Source organism: Sciurus carolinensis, chromosome 7 (assembly GCF_902686445.1).
Source record: "Sciurus carolinensis chromosome 7, mSciCar1.2, whole genome shotgun sequence".
NCBI classification, from domain to species: domain Eukaryota; kingdom Metazoa; phylum Chordata; class Mammalia; order Rodentia; family Sciuridae; genus Sciurus; species Sciurus carolinensis.
In genome coordinates, this window is record NC_062219.1 from 72038478 (window position 1) to 72065418 (window position 26941).

Consider the following 26941-nt stretch of genomic DNA (forward strand, 5'->3'; position numbering starts at 1 on the left):
ACCACAAGGGTTAGCAGAGAAAATCTCCTAGTGTGGTGCCAGACCTACACTTCAAGGACCTGCAATGCTGTTAGAAAAATTAGCTCAGCACCTTCAACTTGCATGGGCTGTCACTTAGCTTTCCACACAGACATTCCGAATGGGGCCTTTTAAAACTCTGCCCTCAAATGAAGGTGGCTGAAGCAACACTTTGGATGATATCACAAGACTCCCAGGGTGATGCTTGACTGCTTCCTCAGCATATGCCAGTGCCCATTTTACAGGGGGGATTTATGATCCCTCTCTCAGTAGAGCGAGCCAAAGTTTTATAATATTCATTAAAAATCAGCACCACATGTAATAATATGGAATACTGCCTTACACAAGGGGGCGAAGTTATAGGTGTTTAGGGAAACCTGGCAGAATTTCTTGGCCTTGGTGAGGGGTAAAGTTGCAGGCACCAGCACAACACTAACACAACCTTGTTTTATTGCAAATGTACGTTCAGCCTAAGTCCTAATTACTCCCTTTAAAATCCTAACCACCACCAAGCTTTCTTCTAACAGGGCAGCCACACGATGGCCTTAAAGGGCAGCAGCAACACCCTGGCAGTGTCTAAAGTGAAAGGCAAGGGAGAGCGGCGACAGGGCAGTAGGAGCTGAGACTAAAGCTGGGGGGGCTGGCTTTTGATTTAGGCTTCGCAATAGATGGTACACTTTCATAAACTCTGGCATGGGGGCTTCGAGGCTTACCCAGTCTGCATGAGGCCGAGGCCATCCAGAAAATAATTCAAACATCAACGTCGCTCTTGGGTAGAAGACTGCTCTTCCTATGCCTACTCCCCATTCCCAAGACGGGGCCTGGTTAGTTTTGTAGGGGTCCATAGTGCATCTTTTTCCGTCCCTCCAGGGAAACCATAGATATCCCAGGAATCCCAGGTTTCGAGGTTTGGCTCTTCTCCCTGGGTGTAGTGCCTGGGGCTCTGGCACCCTACCCGTGTGACACACTGGCCTTCATCACTACTCTAATCCCACTAGCCCCCAACCCGTGTCTTTCAAGGCCTGGCAGAGGCTGACAGGACCGCGGTGAAGAGAGGGCTCTCCCGGACGCGCGGCCGCACAAAGCGGGGCGATCGGCGGCAGCGCCGGCGTGAGGCGCGCCCCCTCCCGCGAGCCAGCGAAGCGCGCGCCCGCCCCCGCCCCCGCCCCCCGCCCCAGCCCCCGGAGCGCCATTCGCGGAGCGGCTTACGCTAGTCGCCGGGCGTACGGCGCCCCAGCGGCCGGGGAGGTGCGCTGCCCGGCTCCCGTAAAGTTATTGTGAATGGGGAGCGGGTGACGTCAGCGCCGAATGTCAACAATGTAGCGATTGAGAGTGTGGGCGTTCCGGGGAGAGCGCGAGCCGCGCGGCGCGGAGCAAACAGCGCCGAGCCGCCGCCGCCTCAGCAGCAGCAGCAGCAGCAGCAGCAGCAGCAGCAGCGGCCGTGCACGCCTGGGCTGCGATCGCAGCAGCGCTAACGTGAGCGCCCGCCGCCGCCCTCGCCACCCGCCTGCCCAGTCCCGCCGCCGTCCGGTTCTCGCTTTCCTCCCGGTCTCCCCTCGCCCCTTCCCCTCCCCCTTCCCAGCACACTCGGGGGCTGGGAACGAGCTGCCATGTGATGCGCGTCCCCTCCGCGAGCTTTCCTTGACCCCCGAATCGCCCACCGCTCCGGCTGCCGGGAGGGGGCTGCGGGCTGGGAAGACGCGGAGAAGAGGAGTCGGAAAGGACTCAAAGTTCTCTGGCGAGGTGAGTCCCTGGTCCCGGGCCGTGGGCCCCAGCTCTGGGCAGGGCGGTGGGGCAAGTTTGCGGGGGGAGTGGGTGCGCGAGGCGGGCGGGGAGGCGTGGGGAAGCGGCGCGGGAACGGAACCGCGGCCGCCCGGCGCGCAGCTGCCAGCCCAGCGCCCTGCCCGCTTTATGGCATTTTTCTAGGAACGGGAAGGGACTGGGAGCGGAGCCGGCGGACACGCAGCGGCGAATGTGTGCTCTCCCGCCTGGCTGTTTACGGCGGGCGAGGCGGCATTGTATTTTGCTCGCGTCGACGGGTGTTTTGGAACAGCAGGGGGAGGAGGAGCAGAGGGTAATAAGTCAGGCGTGGGGAGGGCGGGCTGGAGGGAGGCGCGCGTCCGCGCGAGCCCGAGCAGCTGTCAGACCTACGGCCCTGTCCCCGGCGATCAAGGCCCGGGCGCCCAGGTCCCCCGCCGGTGATCGGCGCTCCAGGCCGGGCGGCCTCCTCCTAGCTCATGACATCCGCGCCCAGGGCTGCTCCGTAAAGACTGCGGTCGCCGCTGTACCTTTGCGCTCTGCTGTCAGCCGCCACCGGGTGGCCCTGACCACCGCGTCTCGCCGGGGATCAAAACTCAAGTTTAGGGACCTAGGAAGAAACAACTGGGGGCTTCGCAGAGCAGAGTAGGTGGAATCCCTGCTAGCCGGTGGTCGGAATGCGTCCCGCGGAGCTCAACCCTGTGGCTTCTCAGACACCTTGCACCCTATTCTCCCCAATGTCCTGCATGAAGTCCAAGTGCAACACGAACCCACGCTCTACACTCTAGTTTCCAAGCCCCAGAAACTCCAGTAGGAGGGGAATTTATCTAGGGAACACCTCCCCACGCCCCGACTTTCCTTGGGTCTCTCAGTTCTCTCACCCTGTGTTTGCTCTGGAGCCGAACACCACTGAGAGTGCGGCGGGCGGCGCTCATGGGCTACCCCAGGTCCCCTCTAGCATCTCGGCGACCTCGCTCTGGCCGAGGATTTGCAAGATCTTGGACCGTGGGAGGAAGCGGCCAGGGCCGGGTGTATGTGTCTGAAAGGCCGCGCACTCCTGGCTTCAGGGGTCTTGGGCGCGCAAGGTATCACCGGCAGCCTTTCGCCTTTAAGCAAGTTTGGCAACTTGGGGCAAGTTCCCGCGCGGCCGCTGTCCGGGGTGGTTTTGTCTGTGGCCCAAGACACAACGTGTCCGCCGGACCACTGCCATCGCCACCACCGTTGGCACCGCGAAACCAGAAGGACAAGGGCACTCCCACCCCCACCGCCACCTCCAGACAGAGAGCTGCATATTCCCCGCGGGTGGCGAGACGCGGCGTTCCTCGGTTTGCACCTTCGCTGTCTAGTGCTGCAGTCTCTCACTCTGTGTAAATTTCATCTGTTGAGTGTATTTAACTAAAAAGGGTAATTACTTTAGATAAAAATCCTTTCCTGCCTAGTGGGAACCTTGGCGGAGATGATGCCTAATGAGATTTTTTGCTTTTGTCTGTTTAGAGTAAAATTAGAGATGTTAACTCTGATAACGGTTTTCTCAGATCATTAAAATGTAACATGTAGGAAAGGCATGTCGAGCTGCGAAGGCTCTGGCTGACATGAAAGAAGCTGAGCGTGAAAGGCTGCCACTTCTCTGGTGGAGAGGGCTATTTCAGTAAGGCAGCGGGCGTCTCGCTTAAAATGTGAGACCGCCCCACCCTGGTTCTCCAGCAGCTCGCGAGTAAACGGCATTTTTCATTCTTGCAGGTAATAATAAACGTGAGTCAAAATGACATCTTGTTAGAATTAGTCTTTAGTCTGTAAGAGAGATTGCTAAATTACAATGTTGCTTTCAAACTGCTCCAGTGAAAGGTCTGTCAACATTTCCATTATAAATTCAGTTTTTCTGGAGTTTATAATTTCACCACAAAACTTTGAGTGGCTGTGATGTTTTTCCCACTAGTCCTCTGGTCTTAAAAAAAAAAAAAAACGCATTGATTTCCCAATTCCTTTCTATTTGTTCTTTCTGAAACTTGAATATCATTCAAAGGGGGGGGGGGGCAGAAATGGAATAAACAATCATGGAACAAATTACTTTGGTTAGTATTTTCATTTTGAATTTCGGAAAGCTTCAGGTTTGCCATTTGATAATCATAAATTACCAGTAAATTCCTCTAACGTCTGTCCTTTCTTCAGGTGGATTGGAGTGTCAGTTTGTAGTGTAGATTCCAGGATTACATGGAAAGATACATTTTCCTCATGAATGTGTATGTCTGAACTGATAGCCAAATTTGAACATCCCTATTTTATTTTATTTTTCAATCCTTTGTATGTTGCCTGTCAGGATCTGCAATAGAGAAGAAGGGGTGAGGCAGAAGGAACGAAGGAATGGCAATCCTCTAATTCACTCTTACTATTACCGGTGCCTGGGAGGAAGCCATTTATTCTCTTTCTATTGAATTATGCCCTTTGACTCAGTATCTTCAGGCAATTCCCTTCCAGTCACTCACCTCTGGCTGCTGTGTGAGGAGCTTAATTATTTGCAAACTGCCTTGAAATCCCTGGATGAAAGGCACTGAATAAGTGCAAAGTATTGTTATTCAGATATGGAATTTAATGATCCATTACAGTTCATCAGGAAAATGCACTTTGCAGTGATGGTAGGAAACGTTTCCACCTGATAGAGGGTAATAATAACTGCTTAAAAGTAGGTTCAGATTACAGATGAGACAATTAACTCTGGCCATGTGCTCTTCAATTTGTTGCAATTCATTTTGTGATCAAAGTGAGTCACAGAGAGCCAGATGGTCAGGTTCATGTTCAAATCTCTCCTAGGCCAGCCCTTCACTTCTGGGCCCACTGTCTGCCCAACCAAAGGGACTTGGTTATTCATTAGCACTTGTGAGCTGTGCCTCAGAATTTGTAATCGAGGCCCCTGTGATGCCAACAAAAGGGCTCAGGCCAATCTGTATTGTTGGGAGCAGTTTAATTTTACTTGGATTAAGTCTCACTTGGTGTCTCTGGTGTGGATCCAGCTTTAACAAGGAAGAGAGGGCCCAGTAGCTCTCACGCTTTGCTGTGTGCTGCTCCACTGAGCTAGGCTTTGAACCTCAGATTTCAGGGGCTAGTTGTCTGGCATGTCAAAAATACTGGCTTGATTGTTGAATGAATGAGAGAAGACTTAGGTAAACAAACACCTTGCTGTTTGTGTAGGGGCTGAAGAGCAGGACTGGCTTCATGAACATGAGAATTGTACAGTGTACGTGGCCTCTCTTCTCTTCCCCTCGGAAGGATCTCACACCTGGTTTTCTGTTCTGCTGTTGTCTTTTTGAAATCCTTAATAATTCCTGAACAAGGGACCTCTCATTTACATTTTCACTGAACCCTACACATTATGTGTCTTGTTCTGGTGAGGAGAGGGCATATTGAGGGCGCATTGTGGAGTGGCAGGCAACCACTGCTCACCCTCACTCCTTGTTGTCTACTGTTGCCAGGCAGGAATTGATGGCCATGCTGGCTTTGTACTGTCACATCACTCGATTTTTCCTTTTTCCAGGGGAAGTTGGATATCTAGATTTTTATGTGGAATTCCCTATTTTAAAATATTGGCTCCAATTTTTAAAAACATTAGATGAGAATGTATCTAAAATTTAGAGTTGTTGGGAAGATAGTCTGTCTTCTACCACTTAACAGACTAGAACATCTTATTGTTTTATATTTCTATATTTAGCTATTTTCTAAAGGCCTGGCACAAAGTGAATGATTTGTGAGTGTGTCTCAAATGAATGGTTACAACTATCAGAAAATTGAAATATGTAAGAAAAACAAAACTGTAAATCAAACTGAATTGACACTCTCACTCAGGTATTAATATTGTCCATTAAAATGGAGAGTTCAACATGAAAAGCCAAATAATTAATTCCATGGGCACAGTGTTATCCTCTGCAGGTAAATAATTCATTGCTTTTGAACCATTTGTCTTTTATTTAGCTGTTACTGACCAGATGGGTGTAACTTGGCCCATTTAATGCCTGAGGACTTCCATGTGAATTTGATATTCAAGAATACCCACTAAAACAATTGATTTGATTTATTGAATGCTTACATGTGCCAGACAGTGATAACTATTTTACATATGTACTTTATATAACTACTTTACATATCTCATCAAGTCCTTAGGACAACCCTGTGAGGTAGGCATTGTGCCCGATCTACAGCATTGGAAGGTTCTAGTCAGAACTTCATCTGAGTCAGTGTGTTTTCTTGGATGTGTACAGGTTATTTCCCCATCCTGTATACACAGTCCAGTGCTGAGTCACTGACTGGTTAGTACTGTGTCACATACAGAGAACATGGTCCCTCCCTCTCATACATGGAACAGAGAACAATACTGGACATCAATATCTGCACTTCAGACAACAGACTGTACCTTTGTCTCCTTTTCCTCTGCTTTCCCTTTCTAGATATTGAAGAAGCCTCTCAGCGACATATGACCCTCCCAAAGACACTCAAAGTTCAGAAGTCAGGACTGGTTGCGAAAATTGTAATTTATTTGGTAAAGCAGATAAGAAACTTTTGGCAGAGTCCGGATCACATTGGGGAAAGCAGCAGCCACACCCTGGGAATGAGGGAAAAGAGCTCCGTATTGTTGGTGACAATGTATGACCTATTGCTGTCCCATCTTTAAATTTTATATGCATATTTACAAATTATTCAAGTCTAAACTAAAACCTGCTGTGGACTAAACATTTTGTAAATTTAGTAAAATATAACTCACCTTTTTTTGGGTTGCGGGGGGCCCGGGACATTTAGAAAAGGAATTATTTGTCAGTACAAGATTTCCCTGTCAATTTCTCTTCTTTCCTATTTATTAATTTCAAATGTCAGTCTGCTTAAAACTGAAACTTAATCTTAGTATCACCATGCTACTCAACTTCCTTAAACCAGAACGTATCTTCAGAATCTTACCACCATGTCCTTTTTCAAGGGCCATTTCATTTCTAAAGAATATGTAAATTGAGCCTCCTTCTGCTAGTGGCACTACTTCAAAAATCAAGCAGAAATTTCACCATTGTTTTTTCCTTGAGCTATTTTTTCTCCCAAATAAACAATATCTACAATCTGAAAGCATTTCATATTATAGTTCATTCTAGTCATTGGATTTATAGCCAAAATGCTTCCCAGTCTTCTCTGTGGCTTCATAATTACGGCTTCTCCAGCCATTCCCCTGGTTAGCTTTGCCTTTGTTCCTTAGCCTGTTAATGAATTGTCCTCTGGTTCTGAGATGTGTCCTTTTCCTCCCTGACCTTCTCGTCTTCTTCTGAGAGCTGTAGGACAGGCTGCAGCAGATGTGATGAGAGCAGGTGCTTGGTTGCCAACTCCCTCCTATCCTGTGTTGTCTTTCATCTTCTTTTCCCAAGCAGTAAATTCCTCTGCTTTCCAGTCCTCGCACTCCTCGTTCTTCTCTTCAGTTGTTCCTGAGCCTGTGGCTGGTGTATGGACCAGCTCCAGTGAGTTTCAGAAGAAGGGTTTGGAGTTTCCAAATCCCTGTCACTCTAGTCTTGCTTCATTGTTGTTTCTCTCTCCCTTGCCGCTTCAGACAGATGCCTCAGGAGTTTCCACAGATCTAACCCACTTTGGGAGACTCTAGTGTGCTGATTCCTTTTCCACAAGCCGAGGAAAAATGTGCATGCTCAGCAATTTCCCTTAGTATCCCCATATCCATAGATTATTGGAATTCTTTTATTTTTTTTCCCCTTCTAAGCAACAGGAACTTGAAGATACTACCAAGTGGACCAAATGTCCAGAAAGGCTGTTCTTTAGAAGTAGATGCCTCATTCACTCATTCAGTAACGGTGCTCAGTATCTCTTACATAGCAGGTGATCATAGTGTTAGTGGGGAACAAAGCCAGTACTGGCCACTGCCATTTTGAAGCCCCCGTCTAGTAGAAAGGATGACATTAACCAGTTAGTTGCAGATAACTCCTTAAACTTCTATGAAGTAAAAGTATTCTATGTAATGTGGTACAATGGAGGGGGGTGTTGACCTGGTCAGGAGGTGGCGCATGCCCCTCACCACCACCATCAGGAGGAATTGTGGAGTGAGCTTCAGTCAGGACCAGCTGGAAACTTGAGGCCTGCTTTTTTCCTTCGACCTCATAATCCTATTAATTCTCTACTGTCTTTGGCCCTTTGGAGTATTGCACAAACCATGATATAACCCCTGGGGCTATTTTGGCAAATAATGATTCCTGTATACAGAGTCCAAAATTGATTTATTTACCTGTGTCTCTGGAGTCTGATAAAAACAGAATTGCTAATTGCCAAAAGTACTGTTTATTTCCATTCTTGAAAAAAAAATACTAGTTAACATGTCTTACTCTGAATATATTTCAGGTCATTTTGACAATACTTGAGGGATCAGAAGCTACATAGACACTCCCTTCAAAATGTCTGTGTGTGTAGGACCTAGGCAAATACCTTTAGTGAAAATGTGAATCAGACTTCTATCTAATGTCCTTCACTTACCACAGAGAAGGAGGAGTCTCCATTCTCTGAAGAGGAAGGATGATTATTTAGACCTTTCTTGGAAGCACAATTTAGGAGTGTTGACAGTATCTATTTAAAACAAATTGGCTATATTGTATGCTAAAACCCTTCTATTTTCTTTTTCTTTGATGACAGCTAACCTGCATTAAGAGCTTCCTATGTGTGTTGCTCATGTTAAGTCACTTTATCCCCCTAACAACCCAGAGCTGAGTGTGATCCTTAGCAGGGAGAGCACAGATGTCACCCAGCTAATGAGCGAGAGCTCTGCCTGGACACTGGTAGTATGATGCTAGAATTGTACTCCTAACTGCCAGCCTCTGCCTCCCCTTTCCTTTCCTTCTTCATTTGAACTTGGAACTCTCTCTAGCAGATCCCCAAAGTGGAAATATAGGCTAACTCATTCTAAAATATTGGACATTTTGTTGACATCTATTTGAAAGATAAGATTGAAAAATAATTTCTTAGGGAACATGAGTGAATATATCTCTTGTCATTCACAGGACTAACTTTCTGATAATTACATTCCTCAGATCTTGTCCATTTAGAGATTAGAAAGTAAAAGTGATGGCTTGAAAAAGCAAAAGATGAATTAAGCGTAGAACATGAATCCCATGGCCTGTCACCAGGGTTTTTTTTTAAATCTGTAGTTTGTAGCTCACATTCTGATTCTCTCGTTAGGTGAAAATTTTGTTCTCTGCTTTTTTTTCAGAAACAAAAAAAGCAGATAACAAACAGAACAACAACAACAACAACAACAAACCCTCACCACCAACAACAAAACCATTCTACTAGGTATTCTATTCTGGAGGAAGAATTTCATTTAGAATCAATCCCATTAGAGCTCCTAATTGGAAATATTAGGTATCAGTAACAGATAAAAGTAGGAAACCTTTGTTCTCATTCTAGTCAATTTCAGGAAGAGATTATCTTGCCAGATTAGTATGTTGCAACTCTCACCTGGAGATTTGCATGGTTTTAAAGAACTCAGCCAGGCAGTCAATTTGGCAGTGTCCACTGATTACCTTGGGTTTGCAGGGTCACAGTTGAGACTGCTGACTCAGCTCAGCTCTGCCTGGACTGGACACCACATTGTCATCTTGAGTCAAGAGGCATTATTTCTGGGAGCTGCTTGAACATTAAGCTCGTGTTTGAAGCTCAGTTTGGGAGAAGATCAAGTGTATGAATGTACTGTGCTTATTTTTCAGCATTTAGTTCAAATTTTGGAGATGGCTAAATGGAGAGATGCTTAGTGTGTCAGTGTTGGAGGTTTTAAGTGATTAAAAAATCAAGCAGATGAGTGCATAAAGATTTCTATGCAAACAATGATGAGCTTAAATTAAAGCTGCTGATTTAGTGTGAGAATTACTTGCATTGATTTGTAGAATATCTATATGGGTTCAAGATTCCATATTATGCAAATGAATAAGCCCTGAAGAGTCAAAGTGAAAAAAATGAAATTAACTGAGAAAGATTTTATTACCCATTCAGCAAGAGGAAAATGTAGACATACTTTGAGTTAACCCTTACTTTTCATACGTTTCCCCCCAGAGAAGATCAGCATCAGGAATGATGGATCTTGTCTTCACTCTAAAGAAGCTAGGCGAGTTTGCCCTCAGTTTCCCCAAAGTCCTCTTTCTGTCCTTATTTCTTTGCATTGTGCTCTGCTGTCTTTTAGCTGCCCAGTGCCCTTAACTAGTTTCTGTCCTTCCTTTCCAAAAATCAATCTCAGAATAGGAAATTGCAAATATAATTTTACTAGAATATAAGTAACTGAGTGCACCTTGTGCATTACTTTTCTGAGTCATCAGCATATTAATAACAGATAAAGCCAAAGAATTAAAACCCTGAAGATGGGAATGTAAAATTTCCACCCTGGAGGACATTTTTGAATGAAGAGATGGCTCTTTAAACCAAGCCTGGATGGAGAATATAGACAAGCAGATTAGAGGATATAAACCACAGTGATACTAAAAATATAAAGGGCAGATGATTCTTAATAATACATTTGTCAGTTAGCATCACCTTCCTCCTGCCAGATACTAGATTTGAGCACATAAACCTAATGTAGCAAGATGGTGTGCTATGTGACATTTAAACAAAACTTCAGGGAAAAGCTACTTGATCTATGATTAGAGATTTTTGTCAGTCACTGGCAATGACCCCAGAATTCTCTACAATCCTTGAATATTGAATCTTTGAAGGGGGAATATAAAATAGTGGATCTGATTATCACCTACCTCCTTGTACCAATTTCATTGATAAAAATTGAATTGATGATTTTATTTCAAAATTGGTGCGCCCCATACTGTTAGCATGGTGGTGACATTTGGAGGTTGGGAGAGGTTGGTTGATTAATGGAACTATGCTTATTTTGGAGAGAGTTTTTGCCTGGTTAACACCCAACTGTGAAGGATCCGCTGCCTGCTATGCCACCCCCACCACACTCCTCCAGCAACCATGCTATGTTGGGTTGATGGCGCCATCTTGTGGCAGTATGTAGAACTGTCTGCTGGACTTCCCTCATTCTTTTGTGGGTCTTTTCTTGACCTGAGGTGAAGTTCTCCTTCTCTGGAAGGGCACTGTCTAATGGGGTACCTCTCTCTAGTTCCAGCTTTTCCTTTGTCTTCACAATTAGATATGCCTTGTGTATCCTTTCTCTCAGCCTCCTTTTTTTTCTGTCCCCCTTTCTCCAGTTACCCTTTTTTGTAACCTTTTTACTCTAACAACTTTAAAAAAAATTTTTTTGTAGATGGCACAAGACCTTTATATTATTTGTTTATTTATATTTAATGTGATGCTGAGGATCTAACCCAGTGCCTTACACATCAGGCAAGTACTCTACCACTGAGCTACAACTGCAGCCCTCTCTTCCAATTCTTGATCACTTTTCTTGAAGCAAACAAAAAATCAGTACTAAGAAGTGATAAATATAAAGAATTTTTTAATGCTTCTTTATGCCAAAGTAAGAGAATACCATGCATTTTAAGGTGAAATTAGCTGGGCATGGTGATGCATGCTTATAATCCCAGCTATTCAAGAGGCTGAGGGAAGTTTGGGACCAGCCTGGGAAACTTAGCCAGACCCTAACTCAAAATAAAAGGGAGTGGGAATATAGTTCACTAGTGGAGTGCTCCTGGGTTCAATCCCTATGGCTGCCCCCCCCCCCAAAAAAGTGAAGTTAACCATTTTTAAAAAATACTGAAGATCCAAACTGAATTTAAAGGTGCAGTTCAGAAGTCTACTTAGAAGTCATGCCTCTCTTCCTAATTAGATGTTTCTTCAAACACATTCAAGAGAGTTTTCTTCATTGGTTTTGTAACTATCGTTATAGTATCATCTTCTACTTTTTAAATTGCAAATTTAACTTTTACTCATATTTTAAATTGGAGACATTTTCATGAACTGTCCTGGGACAGTGTCTCACCAGCATGACACTATTTCTGTGGAAAATGTGTTCTGAGTTCCAGACAACCAGTTCTCCTGTGGCTTTCTGGATCTTGTATTAAGGGAGAGAACAGAGGTGAAAGATATGTAGGACAAAGTGTGGCGAGCGATCACTGTGTAACATTTGTGGGACCCAAATGAGTGTACAGGTTGAAATCTCCCACATTAGACAATGAATTTTAAATTTCCACTTATGTTAAACATCTTGATATTGTGGGTTTGAAAGTAAGTCCCTTCTGAAAAACAGGAACTGTGCTTGTCTGTTACCAGTTCTTGTGGTCGATACGGCAACTATTTTGATTTTTCAGAAGGGAGAAAAAGCAGTTAAATCTAGTTAAAATTAAAGCCAGTTAAAATTAACTGACTCGTGAGATTTTTGAATGCAGCTGTTCCACACATCAAAATATGAATTGTTTGTTTATTACTACCATTAATTATTATTAGTTGTTAACTTCTTTTTGAACTGAGGCATGCATTATTTATATTTTTGGTCTAAACTTGGAAAATAGGAATTGCAAGGGTAGAGAGGTTCCTGTTTGGTAATTTGCATGTACCCTGTTTTTGTTTTTGCCAGGTAGGTGTGTGCACCTATGTGTGCAAGAGTAAGTTAGCATGTCAGCAGTTTCCTACTGAAGCACCTGCTGACTCATGTAGCCCTCGCAGTGCTCAGCTGGCCGCACCGTAAAATGCCCCCAGTGCCAGCGCCGCCCTTGAGAGCTCAGGGCTGGCTAGCTGCAGAGGGGCTATTTGCAGATCTGTGGTCACTGCTGAGCTGGGTGCCCTTCTTCCTGCAGCCAAACAGCCTTATGATTGCAGGATAGAAAACTGAACAAATTTCTGCCTTTGTAGGAACTGCGTGAAGAATTGCAGCATTTCTAGAAGTGCCTCGGGGAAACGACTTTCACTTCATTTTGTTTTCTGGGAATCTTTATGGGGAGAAGCCTTGACAAAAAGGGAAAGGAAATGTACTGTTATTTCCTACTTAGCAGCAGTACTTTCCATAAACCTTTAACTCGGGCTTTCTTGGTGTAACTGAAACTTGACCCACTTCTCCCTCTGTGGGAAGCGGTGTGCCCTGAGTGGGGAATGGGCAGGGAGTGGGAGTGAATAGCCTGAAGTCCCTAAGTGATGACAGTTTTTGTTTGCATCAGTTGCATGTTATGGAGGTTAAAAGAAAAACAAAAGCAAAAACAAAAGCACCTGACCTCAGGTCATTTAAAAGGTAGTGTGTGTTTTCTGAGCTGGTTTCACTGTTTGCTTTCAGAGTTCAGTTGTGCTTATTTTCATCGGAAAGTGTGAAATGTTGCTTTTTCTGAGGTTTCTACATAAACTTCCTTTTGTAGATGCAAGTTGATCAAATCACCCTAAACTCTCTTGAGAAGGATGATTAAAGTGAGCTCAGCTTTGCACATGCTGAAGAGTTCTCCCTTTTTTTGGGGGGGGTGGGGGGGGTTAGCTTTGCTAAGCATTCTGAAGCAGCTTTGACCAGTAATAAAGAACAAGCCGCAGTGACTCTGTGTAACATGATGTTGATGGAAGTTCTTGGTTTCCGCCGATACAAATGACTCATCAGTATCAATAGAATTGTGACTTCTAATAATAACACAGTGCAAGACCTTCAAAACATGTGGTTTTAGCCCTGGCTCTCAGTGAAAGGTTGGAAAATATTAGTTTGAGCTTTTTTTTTTTTTTTTTTTTTTCCCTGATCTTTTAATTTCACCCAAGTTGTAAAGTTGCTTTTTTTTTTTTTTTTTTTGGAAGGTGTGATGATGATCCTATTGTTTTTTTCATCTTACTGTTTTTAGTTTCATTATGATCAAGGAGCCAAACCCAGATCATTTCATCGTTTAGAAATCTGTGCAGTAAGCATCTCCTGCCAGGACTGTGTTTTGAGGGAAATGTGGCTGAAAAGTGAATCCTCCCAGAAGGCAGAAAGGGAGAAGCTGGTACAGACTCCAGGGCCCACGGCTGCCTGCCTCCTACACAGCGCCCACTCTGGAGGGCTGTGGTATTGCTGAGCACTCTTGCCATGTGAGTCATTGCCAGTGGGTTCCAAGAGGAGGGTCAACAGAAAACTGGAGTCAGAGAAAACAGGGAGTTGGAGAGAAGTAGTAGCGGCCAGAAGATGTATGCTATTGCATTTCCATGCCGAGGGGCTTCCCTGAGCGTTACAGGGAGTTCAGATACATGGTCTTCTTCTGCATCCTGTTGGCATCTATACTGGGAGTGTCTTGTTTTTTGTTTAGTTTTGATTTGTTTTTCTGCAGTTTGGCCAGACCATCAGAGATGACCCCCTAGACCATCACAGCGGTCTTGTCAAGGAACCTTTATTTTTTACATTCTGTAGTTGAAGCAACTGAATTTCTAGTCTGTAATAAGAATGACATGCATAATTACATTTATAGGGCTTCCCCCACCTCTAAAAGCTTCATCTTGAAAATGCTTCCATTGTTTGTCACTTGCTTCCTTGCCGCTAGAACAGTGGACATTCGCACCCTGCTTTCTTGATCTGGGATATAAACCCTTCCCGTGGAAGTTCAAAATTAATTTCATTAGTTGGAATTTTGTGTCCACCTTGCCTCTTCCGCACTTCATTTTCAGTGTCTGTCTGTTTGCCTCCAGTCATCTTCTTAGCATTTTGGATTTTTAATATACATACCACCTACTAATCAGTTTTTAGAAGTATCAGGCACTAAAAGGGTACTCAGTGAATAATTGAATAAATGTATAGACAAACTCATTAATTCTGATGCTTTAATATGCATCTGTGTCTTATTGCGCAGAGAAAAAGTTTAGACTCCTCAGGATGACATTTAAAACTCCTTATAATCTGTTCCTAACCTGCAATCTTAGGTATGTTTTTGCACAGTTTCCTAAATATATGAGTCATATTTTGACTCCGAAGTTTTAATTTTTTCTAAAATGACTTCTTAAACAGATTAATAATAATATATCAAGGGTTTAGGCCTTGCTCTTTGTAGAGAAGTCTGTTAGGCACAGAGCACAGTGTAGAACATGATACCAGCATAAATTGCAGTCTCCATCTGGAGACAAGTTGTGATTTCATCCTGGTAATAACTTATATACACATGAAACATTCAGATACAGTGCACAGCAATAGTGATCAAGGGCCAGAATGGAGAGTTCTGATAAGAGTGGTAGGGGTTGGGATGAAAGAGTCAGTAAGGATTAGAGGAGTGGAAAACTTTAAAAGATACTAGAACTGTTCAGGTCCTCAAGGTATTGTGGGATATGCTGAGATGATACTTAATTCCCTACTTTATACTCTTTATGACTTATAAATGTTAGGATCATCATTTTTACTTTTCTTGACCACTCCCAAATTAGACCTTCTTAAGGGGTAGTGAATGGAGGAATAAGAAGAGTTCTAAGTGCAGAACTACAGAATTCTTAAATAACAGATCAAAAAGTTGAAAACACATAAAGAGTCTCACTTTAATCGCTTGCAAAAAAAATTTTGAATAGAACTTCTATTCACTAATGCTAACATGAAGGATGAGGAAACAAACCTGAAGTGGTAGTTGGCATCTGTGGCACATGTGGTCCACCATATGTAAAGAAAACATGTAAATAAATTAAAAAGGCCAGTATATATAAAGAACACATATAAATCAATAAGAAAAGGCCAGAGAACCCAATAGAAAAATACTGTATATACATTTATTTCACAGAAGAAATACAAGTGACTGATGAGTATATAAAAAGATGCTCAACCTCAATAATTAAACATACATAAGTTAAAATCATAATAACATACCATTGCACACACTCTGGATTGGTAGACATTTAAAAATCTGACAGTATCATGTGTTGATGAGGATGTAAATGAATGGGAGTTCTTGTATACAGTTGATAGAAATTAAACTTGGCAAAATTACATTGGAAAACATCTTGTTATTGCCCAACCAAGTTCAACCTGCAAATAACTTACAATCTGGCAATCTTACTCCTAGGCATGCATCTAAGAAACACTTACCTATATGCTTTAAAAACCAAAGGCCAAATATTTTCCCTGATAGGTGGATGATGATATATAATGGGGGAGGGAGGTGGAAGTGAGAGAAGAATGGAGGAAATTCAGATTACACAGAGGGAAATGAGAGGGAAGGTGGGGTATGAAAGTTGGTGGAATGAGACAGACATCATTTCCCTATATACATGTATGATTACATGAATGGTATGAATCTACATCGTGCACAACCATAGAAATGAAATGATGTACCTCATTTGTGTACAATGAATCAAAATGTAGTCTGTAAAAAGTTTTTAAAAAAAGAATAAAATCATGAAGGCTTATTACCTGAAAAACACACACACACACACACACACACACACACAGACAAATATGTTTAAAAAAGGTTGTTCATACAAGCTAAATAGGAAGAAAACTCAAATGCCCATCAACATTAGATTGAATTTTGCTACATTTATGCACTGGGATACTATTAAGAGTGAAAAGTGAACTAATAAAGCTATATATAGGAGGGTGTGAAGAAGCAACATTGCTGGGTGGTTAAGAGAAAGGATTTTGTGTGGGTTCAAATCTTGGTTCTGCTAGGTATTATATGACCATGGGCAAATTTCCTAACTTCAGTTTCCTCTTCTGTATGTCAGGGAAAATGATAGTGACCATATCTAAGAGGGATAGTAGGAGAATCGAATGAGTGTATACTTAGGAAAGTGACCAGCATGAAATACATTCTATGTAAGTGTTTGTTAAACCGATAAAAAGTCATCAAAATGGGTGAATCCTATCATAATGTCAAATGAAAAAAGCAAGACAAAAGAATATACAGTCTGATTCTATTCATTCAAAGTTCAAAAGGAGCATGCAAAAGTAAGTATATTGTTTAGGAATACATACATAGGTAGTAAAACCACCCGAAATTAAGGATCAATTGTCTGGAAATATCAGTTAGTGGTTACCCTGGGGTGATGAAGGGACTGGATGAGGAAGGGGCTGGCTGGGGACTTCTGAGAACCTGACCTGTTTTACTTCCCGACCTGGGCAGTGGTCCCAAGGATGTTATTCTTAATAATTATTTTTAAGAGTGGCTGTGTTTTTTGTTTACATGTGACCTGTTAGATATTAAATATTTAGAAGGATTTGTGTGAGTCATTATTTTCTGAAAATATTTCTGACTTGATCTGTTCATTTTAAATTACCTGAGAGAATGCCAGGCCCAAAGCAGCAAGATGACATTAAACAAGAACAACTGTAAATTCCCACATTTGGATTGAAAAAAAATGTTCAGGCACAGAACTGGGAATGCCTGCCTGATACTAGTTCTTCCACAGCATTATGAGCCAGCATTGCAGCCCGGATTTCACCTAAGGCGACACCTCCATAAAGCCGCATTAAGAGAGCTGCCCGACCCGATCTGGGAAAGTAAGTGTCCTGCCCAGCTGTTCTCAGCTCTGGTTGTCTGGAGCTTCTTGGAAATGCAGTCTCAGCCCTTCCCCCACATGTACTGAATAGAATCTGCATTTGATCAGTTGCCCAGGGGAATGCACCTACATAAATACATTTGAGAAGCACTGGACTAAATGTTCTAAGATCCCTCATAGTTAAGATTTAGTGATTTTATTTAATAGTGAAATGCATACTGAACTGAAAATTACCAGTTTATATGGTGACATCTATTTAAAACACATATATTATATACATACACAAAACTAAGTGAGCATTTATTGCACAATTAATTTTTAATAGATTTGTCCATTTCCCCCCAACATAAAAATTAGATTATGTATTGAGGCGCATATTGGAATTGAAATATAAAGCAACATTGTTAGACACTTTCTTTGATATGTTCTAAGAATGCTTTCAATTTTTTTCTTTTATATGCATTAAAAATTTCAAAGTAGATTAGGATTCTGAATACCTGTTAAGCATACCCCAAAGATATGTTTAAATTTTTTTAAAACATCATAATATATTGAGTTTATAGTTAACCTATTTTTTGGGTACATATCTATGTTTTGACTTTTGAAGTCTGAATATTTTATAATGATTCTCTACAATACTGCTTATCTTTGAGATTTTAGATTTAAGATCAGGCAAGTAAAATAATTTTATCTTTTTCCCTACAAAAGATAATGACTAACTTAAACTCATCTCTTTTTTATACCCTTAAATATTTTGCTAATTATCCTTTTAACTAATGAAGTTCAAGTGGAATCCATGATTCATTTAATGGTTTCCCCTTCATGCAATTAGTCATTTGTTCTTTTGATGTCCATAGCAAAACTAATAATTAACATGATAGTCATAAAATTCAAAATAAAGAGATTTCTCAAATGACTTAAAATCAGACATAAAATAGCTTCACCATATGACAAGAATGAATGGAGAATACTTCTTATAAATGGATGTTCTTTAAGACTGTGTAACCATGAGGTTTTAAGTTTAAGCACATATTTTTTGGATTTGTTTTCTTTTGTATATAGGACAAGAAATCATACTTTGGCAGTTGGCTTAGATAATATTTGGTTTATGCATATCATCTAGATGAGGTAAAGTATGACAAAGGGCTTTTTAAAGTGGTAAAGTACTGTAGACATTTTAATAACTTCTGTGCATTACAGATATGTCTTAATTTTAGTTTTGGAAGGTTTCCCCTCCTTTTATAAGACTGACTTTAGGAAAACTCTAAATTCTATCTTAATGAACTTTTTTAGATTTTGATTTCTTCATCCATAAAGGACTGTGAACAAGTGTTACCACACTTTACCATGTTAGTAATTGCCTGTGAGGCAGAAGGCTAGGATTTTTCTACCAGATTTCATGTCTACTTCATTCATTTATTTATTTATTCTTAGTGGATATACACTGTGCACTTCCTGTGGGCAAAGTTCTGGGCTGGGTGTTCTGGGAAGACATAAAATGAATTGCATAGTAGCAGTGTCTATGGAGTTTATAGCACATTGCTACCTAGTTGACTTTGCTCCTGATAAAAGAATTTTGTAACATATAAATTTATTTTTAGAAATCATGGCATCTTATCAGTTCTAGATTACTAAATCATCATCTTAAAGATTGGGTAGTATGAGATTAAAGTTGAACTTAATAGCTATTAGAAGTATAATTGCTTGACGTCTGTTCTTCAGTTTTTAACAGCAAGATTTAGAAATATTACTACAGATCCCCAAAGGGTTTATCAGATCTTAGAATGTTTTTCAGAATGGTTTGAAAACATGTAATTTTAGTGCAGACTCCAGCCTGCACTATCCAATATGATAGCCACTGGTCCCATGTGGCTTTTTGCATTTGGAGAGTGGCTAGTTCAAATTGAGTTGTGCTGTAGTTCTCAAAATCTTACAGAAATTCTCTCTAGTTAAGGTAACTGCAGGCACAGAAAAGAATATACAGTATTTCTTTGATAATTTTATTATGTTAGCCATTTTTTATATATGGGGTTAAGTAAAAATATTAAGATGTTTGGCCTATTTTAATTTTTAAAAATGTGGCTACTAGAAATTTAAATCAACATATGCAGCTCAACTTACATTTCTGTTTCAAAGCTCTCACTTAGACTCTAAAGGGGAAAGAAGATCAGAGTTTAACAGAGAGTTTTAGAGATGAGATGCCACTGACAGGATCTACTTATGGAAAGGAAAAACCCCATTTGCACCTTCGCCGTACTTTTAGAGATATTTGCTTTCCTGAATCCATAAAAATAGTGTTGGCTAGCAAGCACTTAACATCTACAATGTACAGGGCATTGAGAGGGATTAAAGTAAATATTACACGTGTCCCTGTCTTTAGGAAAAAATATATTCTGGGGAGGTAAGCTATGAGCATGTGATTTGTCGAATCATGGTTTGAGGGAGAGATAGCTGTCCAGTGCTCTGATCCAAGGCTTTTTAAGCAAACAGAGGCAAAAATGGAAAATAGTGCTTCCAAGGAAGGAAAGGTCCTGGTGGCCTAGAAGAGTGCCCCAGAAGAAAATGAATTTAACCACACCCAGGAGAGTGGTTGGGATTTAAGCGAGGTAAAACAGGAACAAAAATGGAAATGTGGAAAAGCACAAACCAAGAGAGACTGGTGAGAAAAAGACATGATGGAACCAGAGGATTAAGAGTGAAAGGGTTTCAAACTTAACCTTTGACATCATCTTATAATGTGCAGTATGATAATCTTCCAAAAATTCTGTTAGTAAGACCTTCTCAATGTCCCAGATTCTAGATTGGGCAGAATGCTTTAACTTTGGGTAGTATAAACATTTCATACCTTTGATTTTTAGGAAGTTTTTAAAATAGTGAAACTAGTACTACTTGATTACCAGTTAATTTATGTTTAGACTTCTGTGGAACCAGTGAATTTAAAGACTTCTTGGACAAGTATAATGTCAGTATCATAGGCAGTAGTGATAAACATTTGTACATCCTTCTTGTTTCAAATGCCCTAAGTATTATGTCATTGGATCTTTGCTGTTGACTTCATTTTTAGAAGTGGAAGTCAGAGATGCTAAGATTCAATAATCAATGGCAAAATTCGGAATTCCAACCCAACTCTGAAACTCCACTTTACTATACTGAATTGCTTTAGTTTTCATACCTGTAAAATTATTTCCTGAGAGAAGGAACTAGTTTAATTATATTTAACTATTTAATTGAATGATACTATATATAAAGTATGCATATCATGTACATTCATCATACATTCACAAAGTAAACACTGATGTAACTCGCTCCCACATTAAGACACAGAACATCATTAGCACTCCAGAATTTCCCCAGGCTCTCTGCTAGTAACTGTCCCATCTATGGTAACCACTACTCTTATGTTTAAAAGCATCGATTTGCTTTGTTTGCCTGTTTTTGAGCTTTACATAAATGGGTATATAGCGCTGCCTGTTTTGTGTTTGACTTCTTTAATTCAGTAACATGAAAGTGAAATTCATTCATATTGTTGTAGTTAGTGATTACTTTTTGGTTCTCCATACTATGTGGCACTTCATTGTGTGACCATACCACTGCTTATCCATTTGTGCAGGTTCTAGTTTGGGGTCATCATGAACAGCACTGCTGTTGAATATTGGAGAAAATATCTTTGACATACACATACACATGCATGTATGTGGGAGTGGAATTACAAAAACAGTGTGAATTTTAGACTGTCTTGTAGATGAGGCTGACATTTGACATTGTGATACTCTTTTGAAGAAAAAGAAGTAAAAATATCAAACTGTTGATCCCTCAAATATTATATCAATATAGACATAAGGTTGCCATTACAAAGGGGTCCAAGGCAGGGGATTTTACTCACTTAACATATGTCTGAAAGGGAGGGTGAAGAAGAAATAAGAACCTCTTTCATCTAGAAAGTTTGAAGAGGTTAAGATACTGAAATATTGACTTTCATTATGGCCCAATTTTTCTTTCATACTTTTTTCTCCAACAGAAGTTCTAGCAGATGATAGTGGAGAATTAAGATGAAATTGGTGCAAGGCTGGATATTATACCAGGGAATAGTGAGGGGCAGTGTACTTATTTACTAGGGAATGAAAAATTGCAATGAAAATGGTAAATGCAGGAAACTCCATTTCAAAATCTGTAATGAATGCTACAACTCTCAAAATTTTACAGAAATTTCCTCTCTTGCTTAAGGAAATCTACAGGCACTAGAACTTACATTCTTATAAAGAAAGCAATTACAGATGCTCTTTTAAGGAACGAAACAAAACAAAACTTAGGACAGACATTGATTCAGAGGCCTCCCTTCTGAAGAAGGCAGGCGTAGTTCTAGGGTTGCCCAACACAGAAGACTTCAGTGTCTACCCTTGAGGCTTATTGACATTAATGATAATCTTTAACGATGTACATCTTGTATTTAAACACATAAGCGTTGTTGAACTTAAGCAGGCTGAGTAGAGGAGGAAATCTTCCACTTTTTTTGGTGCTCTGACTCAGAATGGCTGTAGGCAAGTTGCGTGGAAAGTGGGAATATGTGAGTAAATGCTCTCATAGTTTCTTTTGACAGATTTGGGAAAAAATTGTTGAGATTATTAGTGGTAAATTAAAATTATTTTAGTGTTCAGAATATGACATTAACTTGGGATTGTGGCTCTTACAAACGTTTTGTATATCTACTGCTGTAATAGATATCCTTGTATTTGTAATTGGCCCCTCCTTGTTATTATGATGTTAGTGACCTCTAAACGCTGGATGTATTTTGGATTATGGGAATACATTAAAAGTTCCATTTTTTTCTTTAATGCCCATCCATGATTTCTTTAGAATTTTAAGTTATGGTCAGAATTTGAACTTACTGAATTTTTATTCTCATTTTCCAAATTAAATATAAAATGAGAGCATCCTGGAGAGGTGGAGGTGGAGACCAAATTATTTTCAAGTCATATTTGAAGAACAGGTGTGTTCTTGCAACAATTTACAGTGCAGGTGCATTTTAATTTAGCTGCTTAAAATGGTGATAAAAATATTCAAGTAGAACAAAACAAAGTTTTAGAAGTGGCTGGCAAACAGTTGTTCTTAATTTTTTCCTGTTTTTTCTCCACTTGACTTATGAGATTTTATGTGAATTTCTGAAGGAATCCCCTCAAAGAACAATGCTCCAAATGTATGGGTTACACATTCATTCAGTAAGATCTGGCCTTTTCATTTGTAGGACAATGTGAGGTCATGGGACCATGGGTCTTTTCTTTGTCCATCCTGATTCTGAGGCCAGGCATAGTTCTCTCTGCTTTTGAACCCAGTGACTTTTCCATTTGTCCTTGAACACTAGGGGTAAAAACTGCAGTCTCCAGTGGACCCCCCCACTTGGCCCTTACCCTCTTACCAGAAGGTTTGCTGCCTCAGCCTTTCAGGGGCTCCAAGGATTTGATGCTAGGGTCTTGTATTGTGTGGCTGGTTATCAGGGTTCTGTGGGCGTATGTAGAAGGGTCTCCCCGTAGCTCAGCTTCAGGACTTAGTGATAGTATCTAAATAACACAGGTTACTCATCAGGAGCTGAAGATTTTTCCCTTTTCACACTGATGCTTTTGATACAGCGCTGTACGTTGGCTGATTATGTGTGCGTACTTTGTGGCTGCCAAGATGCAGCTGGAAAGTGTGCGGGGGTTGTGTGCTTCCTCTGAGGCTGCCGAGAGTGGTCAGGTGGGGGCGGCCGTGATAAGGTACAGCACCCACTTCCGGCAGCTTGTCTTCTGAGTCCTGTAACCCGCTGCCTGTACCCGAGTCGCACCTCAGCCGGGTTCTCTCCTGGCACTTTTGTTGCTGCTGATTTGCCTGTTGAAGGTTTATGACTAAGATTGTGATTGAAAATTCCCTTTTTAGGTATGAAAAATCTTCCACATTACTCTGCATGGCAATTTCTTTTTCTTTTCTTTTTTTTTTTTTTTTTTTTCGTGAATTTCTTAATTTCTTGTTTTGTAAAAACAAATCTTTAAAAAATCTTAAAGTGTCACATAAAAGTTAGGTAAAGGTTAGGTGGATCATATATTCCCTCATTAGAGCAAGAATATAATCAGTTTATGTTCCTGGCAGATTAGGTTAAAATGTACTTTTATGATGGAACTACCGTTATTTAGAATAGAAATGGAAAGACCCATTTTGGAACACTGTTATGGAGTTAGTAGACTTAGGAGTTTCTTTGCTCTTCACCAGCCTGTACAGTCCTCAGGACCGGGAGAAATATGAGCTGCCCTTGGAGAGTTGACAGTCTCGCTGGAAGGGGACCAGCATTTATGCCTGATGATGTGATAGGAGTTTGATATGTTCTTTTTCAGTCTTTGAGGAAACCTTGAGATGATCTTACCTGTTTCTCAGAGGAAGAAGCTGCAGTTCAGAGACATCAAGCACCCACTTAGGGTCCCCCTCGTGAAGAGCCAGGCCTCCAACTCCAGTACCAGTGTTCTTTCCACAGTTTGGACTGACTTCCACATAAGTAATTTAAAGAACAACTTGATCTGGGGATATCCAGTAAATATTAGGGGAGTTCAGAGACCAGAGAGACAGAGTGCAGCTAGAACAGTCAGAAAAATCTGGCAGCTGAGTGGAAGTTAGAGTTAAGCCTTGAAAAAGGATAGAATGTGTGCAAACAGCCAAGAGGAGAGTATCTGCACAGAAAAGGCTGAATGAGAGAAGGTTTAACAAGGGGAGGACCGGCACCCACGTTCAGGAGACACTGTGTGGGCTACTTTGCTGGGAGTCATTACAATTGAACACTTAGTAGCTCACTCACTGTGCTAGGCACTATGCCAAGTTCTTTACATCTTTTAACTAATCTTATCCTCATGGAAACCTTCTAGGAGATAGTATTATCAAGTACTTTTTAGGGATTAGGAGATTTAAGGCACACAGTGATTAAGTGGTGGCACTGTGATTCAAAGCACCACAGGCTCCAGAGCCTGAGTTCTTAGCTACTTTGTCATCTCACCCCTCACTATCAAGCCATGCAGTTCTTTATAGGGTGATGGTGAGGTTCTTGAAATGCTGGGGCTAATACCAGAAAGATCCAAATGGCAGCAGCTTGCTGGTCAACTTGAGAAGAGGAAACATTGGGGGAAAAAAGAGGAGAAAAATTATTCTGAGTTAAACAGGGTCTGGTCAGTGCAAGTGGGTAGCAAGAGACAGAGTCAGCAGGCCTTGGGTATGATTAGAATTGAAGATGAAGAAGAGGAAATGGGGCGGGGGACTCAGATTTGGAGCCTGAGTGGCTAGGAAGGTAATTTTGCTACTTCACAAATGAATAAGGTTAATAGAGAAACTCTTTTGTCAGGTGAAGTAGCAGTGCAACCAGAAATGAATGGGTTAAATGTGTGATAGAAGCACCACATGCAAGAAAAATGGTTCATTGGTGAGTTGAGATAAAGGAAAGGAATAGAAGGGCAGGGATAGGTCTGATTTAGGAACTATCTGTAAGGAGAGAATCAGTGTCCTGGGAATAGATGATTTCAGAAAGAGAGAGAGAGACAGGGAAACCAGGGCTTTGGGAATTGCCCTTGGTCAAAAATAGGAGTGAGAATGAGGAGCAGGGAACCACAAAAGAAATAGGAGAAGCAGCTGACCCAGAGAGGAAAATTTTAAAAGAGAAAGAAAATCTGCCATATAGTGCAGGCTACGGTAAAGAGGTCAAGGAGAACAAAGAGTGAAAGTGGGCATGAGATTTGACAAAGAAGAAAGGCCATTGGTGCCCTCACCATCAGGCTTGTTGGAATGGAGAGGTGAAGTCAGATTGGACCATGGAATTTGGTATTACTAAATTCTTCTCAGTGGCAAATGGCTGGCCCCTTTCTAAGCACTGCTTTTGCCGATGGTTTGATGCCAAGCAAAGGAACTTCATGCGCTCCACTTGGTTGCCTGATACTGCATTTGTTGAACTGACCTAACTCACTTAACATTGACTTTCAGCACATTCATTCATATGGCTCCCAGTTTTTGACTGTGGAGGTGTTTAATTTATTGCCACCTACTAAAGACATTTTAGGGCCAAGCTGATGCACCTGCGAAGCAAAGCAGGTGAGGCCAGGGATCATCCACTGGGGAGCAGGTTTTAGAGGTTCACATAGTTGCCCATTGCATGTCCCAGCCCCTGTGCCATCAGTTTCTGATGTGGCTTTCCTCTTAGGAATACACTGAGTGTTAGAAGGAATCCAAACCATAGTGAGGTGCTGCCACACAGGGAGCTCCTTTTTGTTTGAGGGCTCCTTTTTCAGAATGTAAATTCCAAGTTGTATGACAATAACCTACATTTTCTCTATCTTCTCAGAAGTCTTCAAAATACCAGAATGTGACACAGATCTTTAGAGGCCTGGTTCCCCTGTGGGGAGAATCCAGGATTTTCTTCTTTCAGTATTGCAGCTATGAATTATAAAGTATTTCTTCCACTGCAGTGGCAATTGTGATTATTTTTATTTAAACTGCCAGATTTGGAAATACACCTTATTTTAGCATTGGATTTTAGGAAGGAGAGAAAAAATTTGTATTTACAAATGATCATATTTTTTTTTTAGCTTCTAACTATACATTTGATTCTTTATTCTCCCAGCCAGTTTTTCTTGGTAACTAACTTGGTTTATTCTTTTAGAAAATATGTCTTCATCTAGAAAACTCAGAAGACTAGGCACTTTCCTCCACGCTAGCACAGAACACTGAAGGTGAAACTTTAAATTAGACTCAGCTCACTAAAGTCAGATCCTGTCCTATCCTGCTGAGCCCCTTGCCTCTCTTTCTTGCTGCCTGTCTTCTGTCCTCAATAGCATTTTCACCCAGAGTATGAAAGGGGTGAAGAAAATGAGAGTCAAGATGATTTTGCTTCTTGTCTGCAGCTTTGACAAAAGTGTGTCTGTGGTTAACTGTTGGTGGTTTGGGAGTTGTCTGGGCGTTTTACTCATTCTCCAGTTCTCTTACCCTTCACTTGCAAATAAAACCAATTTCATTGTTCCTAACAAGAGAACCTGCTTAATCATTTCACCTGTAATTGTTAGTAATCTGTTACTAGTGTTTTCTTCTGATCTATTCAGCATCTTTTAGGTTTTTGAATATGTTAACATAATCCAAATCTTACATTATTTAAGTTCCTAAGGGTCTTATTATTACTGTAAACAGCAACATTATCATTACAGACATCAGTGTGAACATCGGCTTTCATTGTGCGGAATTGTGCTGCTTTTTTCCATATTTTTGTTGGTGCATTATAATTGGACGTAAGGGTGGGATTCATTGTTACATATTGGTACATGCACAGGATGTAGCAATAGAACTGAGCTTCTTTAACTTAAGGATCCATTTTGTTTTGTTTTTTAATTTCTAATGCCATGGATTGATAATTATATAAAGCATAATAAATGAACTACTAGAAAAGCAAAATTTGCAAGACATTAAAACATAAACCTGACTGGATACAGTGGCGTACACCTATAATCCCAATGGCTCAAGAGACTTAGGCAGGAGAATTGCAAGTTAAAAGCCAGCCTCCGCCATTTAGCAAGGCCCTAAGCAACTTAGGGAGACCCTGTCTCAAAATAAAATATAAAAAGGGTTGGGATGTGGCTCAGTGATTCAGTGCCCTGTTCAGTTCCTGATATTAAAAAAAAAAAAAGCATAAATATAAAAAGGGTTGGGATGTGGCTCAGTGGTTAAATGCCCTGTTCAGTCCCTGATATTAAAAAAAAGCATAAGACTGATTAATTTTTTAAAATTATCGTATTGATCA

General features: G+C 41.1%; 1 protein-coding gene across 2 annotated transcripts in view; it reads left to right on the top strand.

Moving 5' to 3' along the window:
• The first annotated feature begins 1361 nt into the window (after positions 1–1361).
• The window catches only part of Bach2 (BTB domain and CNC homolog 2), a 330747-nt gene continuing 305167 nt past the window's right edge, over positions 1362–26941 (top strand). For both annotated transcript variants that reach the window (XM_047557940.1, XM_047557939.1), the window contains exon 1: positions 1362–1761. The gene's annotated coding sequence lies outside the window, so the exon portion shown is untranslated. The remainder of the gene's footprint in view (positions 1762–26941) is intronic.